The sequence below is a fragment of the Monodelphis domestica genome, chromosome 3, assembly GCF_027887165.1.
Source record: "Monodelphis domestica isolate mMonDom1 chromosome 3, mMonDom1.pri, whole genome shotgun sequence".
Classification (NCBI taxonomy): Eukaryota; Metazoa; Chordata; class Mammalia; order Didelphimorphia; family Didelphidae; genus Monodelphis; species Monodelphis domestica.
This window is the reverse complement of record NC_077229.1, coordinates 438413165-438420017: the sequence shown is the minus strand read 5'-3', so window position 1 is coordinate 438420017 and position 6853 is coordinate 438413165. Positions and strand designations below refer to the sequence as shown.

The window sequence follows — 6853 nt, the reverse complement described above, 5'->3', positions numbered from 1 at the left end:
AAATGAACTGTTCTGCCTGAGTAGCAGGCCAAAAAACCTAATGCAAAAATGCATACAATTTTCCACATTATGACTACAACACAGCCAAAGATACAAACATCCAGCCCTTCAGTGACCATCGAAACCACACTGTGGGATGGGAGTGATACACACACTGAATCACAATTGACAATCTCCATGCTACTTGTCAAGAAGTTCTCATTGTTCTTATGTCTTAAGCCCTGATATTTTGGCTCTTGGGGTTTAAAGGGAGGGAAAGGGAGGGGGGGACACTGTAGAGAGAACACAGTTTTTCATTTCTGTTTTTATTTTTAAATAAAGAAACCCAAGTCTCTGTAAAAAGTAGAACACCAGTTAAAGGCCAGTACTTTTTTTATTAAAAAAAAAAAAAAAAGAACAACAACAACAACTAAATAAGTGAAAAAAAAATATTAAGTATGTTTTGGAGGAGATTCTTTGAGGCAAAAAATTCCTAAAACAACTCTAGTCATATTTCAGACATTAAAATGCTATATTCCAAGCTTCACAGACCACATTCAAAGCACCCATCTGGAAAAGATATTTGGAGACAAGATAAGCCCCATCGGCTCTATAGGACTCAACAATCAGAATAATCATTACCAAGATGAATAACATTTCCCCTTTTTTATACTGTTTTTATATTTATAAAAACTGTCTGAAGGATGTCAGTGCAGGTATTTTTAAGAAAGAAACTGAGGTCTGGAGAGTCATTTGTTCATATTTACACAAAATAGTGGCATTTGAAACACCCCAACCTGCATTCTGTACTGAACTCATAAGACTTTAAATGAGATATTTTTCTCTGTCTCTATTTTTCTGTTTCTCTGCCTCTATCTTTCTGTGTCTATTTCTCTCTGTCTCTCTATCTCTGCCTCTGTCTCTGCCTCTCTTTGTCTCTTTCTCTACTTCCCTCTATCTCAATTTCCCTGTCTCTTTCTCTCTCTCTACCTTTCTCTGTCTCTTTGTCTCTTTCTCTGCTTCTATTTCCCTGTCTCTTTCTCTCTGTCTCTGTCTCTCTCTGTCTCTTTCTTTGTTTCTTTCTCTGCTTCTATTTCCCTGTCTCTTTCTCTCTGTCTCTACCTCTATCTCTCTGTCCATGTCTTTGTCTGTTTCTGTCTCTGTCTCTATCACTATTTCTCTCTGTCTCTCTATCTCTGCCTCTATCTGTCTCTCTTTGTCTCTGTTTCTCTGCTTCCTTCTGTCTCTCTTTGTCTCTATTTCTCTGCTTCCTTCTCTCTCTCTCTGTCTCTGTTTCTCTGCTTCCTTCTGTCTCTATTTCCCTCTTTCTCTCAGTCTCTACCTCTATCTCTCTGTCCATGTCTTTCTCTATTTCTGTCTTTGTCTCTATCACTATTCCTCTCTCTGTCTCTCTATCTCTGCCTCTATCTCCCTGTCTCTCTTTGTCTATTTCTCTTCTTCCCTCTATATCTATTTCCCTGTCTCTTTCTCCCTGTCTCTGCCTCTGTCTCTCTTGTTCTGTTTCTATCTCTGTCTTTATCTCTATTCATCTCTGTTTCTGCTTCTATCTCTATCTCTTTCTTTGCCTCTTATCTCTACTGCTGTCTTTTTCTCTTGCTCTTTTTGTTTGTCTCTGCCTCTGTCTCTACCTCTTTCCCTTCCTTTATCTGTATTTGTCTCTTTCTTTTAGATTCTTTTTGACTCTATCTCTACCTCTTTCTCTATCTTTGTCTCTGTTTCTTTCTCTGCCTTCATATCTATTTCTCTATCTCTATCTCTTGGTCTCCTTCTGTCTCTACATCTGTCTCTGTCTCTCTCTGTGTGTCTTTCTCTCCTATTCTTTTGTGCAGGTAAACAGCAAAAGTAACTAAGGTCCCTAGGTAGGTATATCACAGTAACTAAGGTCCCTAGGTAGGAATATCAAATAATGGCAATATTTTTTTAAGCTCCCTGAGAGCAAGCCCTGTATAACTATAATTCCTTTTCCAGGCTCACAGTATGAATTCAATAAATGTTTGCTATTGGAACTGCCATTTGATTACAGTATTGCAGTTCATTCAGAAGCCAGGAAGGCCACATGAGGTTTGGAAGCTGAAGAAAAGAGGAGTCACAAAAAAGGAGTACTCATCCTTTTGGACACATTTGTTGGGAGCGTTGGTCTAGTGGAATGAGCCTTCCCAAAGGTTACCTTGGAGCCCCAGGTTTTAAATCTCTACTACAAACTCATCTCATTTATTTTTCCAAGTGATTTGATACATCTCTCCTTCTGACTAAACCTGTGCAAAGCTCAGGGTCTCCCAAGTAATGTTGCCAAAAAAATGCATTTGAATAAAAAAAAAATATGTGTTTGGCTCAGAATTTCTCCGAATGTTCCTGTCTCACTCTAGTCCCAGTGGTCCCTCTGATGTCTGGGAAGCAGCACCCTGGGCGGAGATTTAAGATTACAGGAATTCTGCATTCTGAAGTGCAAAACCAACAGACCCCAGATCTCCCACCCATATTATCAGTGGAAAAGTGAATTAAAAAGAGAGTTCAAGCAAAAGGACAGATAAAAATCAATGTCACACAGTGGTAGCTTAAAAAAAATGAACAGTAACTAACAAAAGTCTGTGTGCTCACTTACCAATTATTCAAGAATCTTAAATTAATACAGAAAATTTACAAGCTGAATCCATTGTGCAATTATATAGCCTGTTGCTTGTAATCATTAAAAAGGCAATTGCCAAAACTGAAACCAAATGGACAAAAGGCATCAAAAAGAAGAAAGTTGATGAGGCCAGTCTTCTAAGAATATTTTTCTGTCAATCTGGTGTCTCCACCATTAACTCCTGCAGCCAAATATCATAGTAGAAAGAGGTACCCTTAAAGGAAAGAGAAATTGATTCATACCAGACAGTCAATAAACATATTTTAAGCACCTACTATGTGCCAGACACTGTGCTAAGTACTGGGAATATGAGTAGTATATACAAGAAATAAAAGATTGTCCCTGCACCCAAGGCGCTTTTAGCTTTCCAATTTATTTGGATAAATCATTTTCCCTTTCTATCTCCTTATTTAGTCTCTTTATAAATATATAATACCTACCTTGCAAGATTGATTTGAGATCAAATGAAATGATGCCCATGAAGGTTATTTCGCTCTTTTTTTATGGTGATTATTTATCACCATGAAGACCTGTATTAAAGGAAATGATGATCTTTATTCTTTGGTGTCATAGAACAAGCCAAAGGGTTGAGTTCTCATGCTCATCCACTATACTGTTGTTCAGGTGTGCCCGACTCTTTGTGACCCCATAAATGATCGTAGCACTCTCATGCTGTCCCTGGGATTTTCTTATTTTTTGTCTTTATTTTAATAAAAAATTCCTACATAAGTTTTCCAATGTTATATGATTCCTGTTGTCGCCCTCCCTTCTTCCCTCTCCCTTCCAGAGCTGACAAGCAATTCAATCTGGGTTATATGTGTGCTATTACACAAACACATTTCCATATCATTCATTTTTGTAAGTGAATAATGTTATGAAAACCAAAACCCCAAATCATACACCCAAATAAACAAGTGAAAAATCATGTGTTTTCATCTGCATTTATACTCCAACAGTTCTTTCTCTAGAGGTGGATAGCAGTCTTTTTCGTAAGTCCCTGGAGTTTTCTTGACGAAGATGATGGAGTAGTTTGCCAGTTTCTTCTCCAGTTGATTAAGGCAAATAGAGGTTAAGGTTTTTGCCCGGGATCACACAGCTAATAAGTGTCGGAAGCCAATTTTGAATTTGGGTCTTCTTGAATTTAGACCCAGTGCTCTATCCACTGAACCACCTAGCTGCTTCCTTTCCACTATATAGCCTTGACTAAATTTATTTAATGCCTCCTCTCAGATACAAATAATGTTTCATAAAGAGCTTTCCCCAAAGACAGATATATTGAAATATCTTTAACTGTAGAGATGAAATATGGTCCTTGGCTTTAAAGATATACACTTTTTAAGTGGCCTTCACTGAATAAAGAATGTTGTCTCAATGTTTAGATCGTGATCATTTCAGGTCAATCAAAAGCAGTAACTGAATTTCCTTGTCGATCACATTGTGAGTTACTTTAACATTTACTCAAATTCAGAAAGAATGTCTTCCCCTTCTCACCAAATGACTCAAGTATAGAGACTTAAAGCAGTTTTTAGCCAAATTATCTAAAACTGACAAAGTTTATTATAGTAATGTTGACATCACCTTCAGAACGCCAACAGAGTCACTTTAATATAGTCAAAATATATGGGAAATAATGTTTTAATAGAAGAAAAGAGAATATTAAATCCATACCTCCTTCCTCATTGAAATAAAGCACATTTGTTAATATTTACTGGATTCTACCGACCATAGCAATTCTGAAGTTGAGACTACATAAGAGATGCAGAGGGTATCCATGGACATTTTTTTTTAACCCTTATAACAAGCATGCATAGTCCAGCACAATAAATTCTCCCACCGGGACTATCCAAAAATGCAGGCTTCATTCTGTGGGTTAAGTTCATCACCCCTCTAGCAGGAGGTGGCTAGAGGGCTTCGGCTTCAATCACATGGACTGGTGGTTCATCAGACTTGTAAAGTCTTTCAAAGTTGTTTTTTTTCTAGAATATCTTTGTCATACAAATTATACTAGTTCTCATTTCATTCACATTCATTTGATCATAGAGGTCTCCCTGGTTTCCTCTGAAACAATTCACTCCATCATTTTTATTGGAATAAGAATATCCCATCATATTCATTTACCATCATTTGTTTAGCCATTCCCCAATCAGTGAGCACCCTCTTAGCTTTCAGTTTGGGGCTACTACAAAATTTCTGCTACAAACATTTTTGTACATATGGAACTTATTCCTTTTCTTTAAAATTTCTTTGGAGTAAAACAACTGATTTTTAAAGCATTTGTTCACCAAGGAGTTTGAAAGGGAGAAAGGAAAAAGTGATGTGCCTGGCCCATCTGAAGGGCAAAAAGCAGCATGTTCACCAAGAGGTGGGGAGAAAATTAAGATGAGAATGCTTTGGGGAAGCAAGCTAGTGTGGCCAAGATATTCCTTCGTAGGGAAACTAAGGGGAAAAAGAAAATGGAAAAGAAACTTTCTGACTATCGGACATTACTCCTATTGACTCATAAAGTTCATCTTGATGGTGAAAAGCATTATTTATTTTCACTAGTGGGTGGGCATGATAGAAGCTATTCTATATCCCAGTAATTTATCTATTGGTCTATCCCAGAGATGCAAAACACCTTAAAGCAGGCCTACCGGAACATGGTAGCATGGTACAGTAGTACATGGAGCACTGAAACTGGGGTCCAAAAAACCCGAGTCCAAAAGACCTGAGTCCTAATCCCATTCCGGGTCCTTAATAGCTATGTGACCCTTGGCAAATCATTTAACTTCTCTGGCCTCAGTATCCTTATATGTAAAATGATGAGGTAGAACTCAATGACTTCCTAAATTCCTTCCAGCTTTGAATCTATAAAACTGAACAAAAAACAAAACAAAAACAAAACAAAAAAACTCTGAATGAATGTATTACCCCGTTTGCTTCATTTATACCATGCTTTGGAGTCTGAACATTATCTCAGGATAGTTGAACTAACCTGGAAATTCAGACCATGAACAAACTTTGGCACCTTTATTTTTCATTTTGTCATTTAGCTTTTTTTACCTGACCACCTAGGCAGGCAGTACACCCCTGAGCTCTAGGAAATTTTCTCAGGATCCAGCCAAGGTCATAGGAACCAACCCAATAAAAGTATTGGGAATGAATCAGACTTTATCCCCATTTTTTTCTCTTCTTCCCACCCCACCCTCAACCAGTTGGGGAAGGGGTGGGGAGCATTCATTAAGCAAACAAGCAAAAGAATCCCTGAAGATGACACATAAAGAAGAGCTGAAAATAAGAGAGGAAGGAAGGGAAGCCATGGTGAGGAGATGAGTAGCATGTGGTTTCAAAGCCTGCAGTCAAGATACAGGAGAAGCTAACCTGTCAGAGCCTTAGCCACTCAGGAAACAAACTAATAAAAGGATGGAGAAAGAGGGAAAGGGTGAAGAGATGTTCAGGAACTGCAGTCCCAGGTTCATCTATCAGCTCTTAGACACCAAAAGGTAGATCCAGGAGACTTAAGTTTAAAATAAATTAATAAAACCCTGCTTTCTCCCACCAATCATTGACTTGGAGACCCAAGAAAGTGAGAAAATAAGGTCAGAGATAGGCTCTTTCTTATACAAAAAGAGAAAACTGGGAAGTCATCAGATCTGCATTCTGCCCTCCATCATAAACTGCATTAGTACAGGCTTGAAGATTTGTAGCATTCCCCCATTCCTAGCCATCCTAAGGGATCAGGTGGTGGTCAAAAATGTCAAAGAAGGGAGAGGAAAAGGAAATAACACACACAAAAATCATTTCTTGCCAAATATAGGAATTCATATTGACAGGAGAGACTGATCACCTCCTTTTTATTTTAAGAAAAATATCTGGCAAACTATGCTCTTTTTAAGTTAATTTAATTAATTCACTAATAATTTCTGTTTCTAAGAGGCATGAGATGGCATCACTCATTGTTGATTCCCCAAAACATCCTTTTATCTGTCATCAATGAAGACTGAAAAAAAATTTCCAAATAACTAAATATTTTCCCTGAATGGGAAAACATTTTAATAATTGAATAATTGAAAATGAAAATCTTTTGGATGATGATGATTATTATTGTTCATCTATTTTAATATTGTACAATTATAATTAATGTTATCTTTTGTTATCATTTATCTGTTATTGATGTAAAATATATTAATTATTACCAATCATTATTAATTATTATCAAAAACCTAAATGCATTTCCCAAAAGGTTTT

The 6853-nt window shown here is 37.2% G+C and overlaps 1 long non-coding RNA gene across 2 annotated transcripts in view; it reads right to left on the bottom strand.

Annotated features, from left to right (window-relative positions):
* Positions 1 to 365: 365 nt before the first annotated feature.
* LOC130458496 (uncharacterized) overlaps positions 366 to 6853 on the bottom strand; it is an 11474-nt gene continuing 4986 nt past the window's right edge. Inside the window, exons 3-4 of one of the 2 annotated variants that reach the window (XR_008917856.1) lie at positions 3067 to 5481; positions 366 to 2840 (exon numbers count right to left, since the gene is read on the bottom strand). This is a non-coding gene — a long non-coding RNA (uncharacterized LOC130458496). Of the gene's footprint in view, positions 5482 to 6853 lie in introns of both variants that reach the window. The other variant, XR_008917855.1, reaches the window with a different exon arrangement.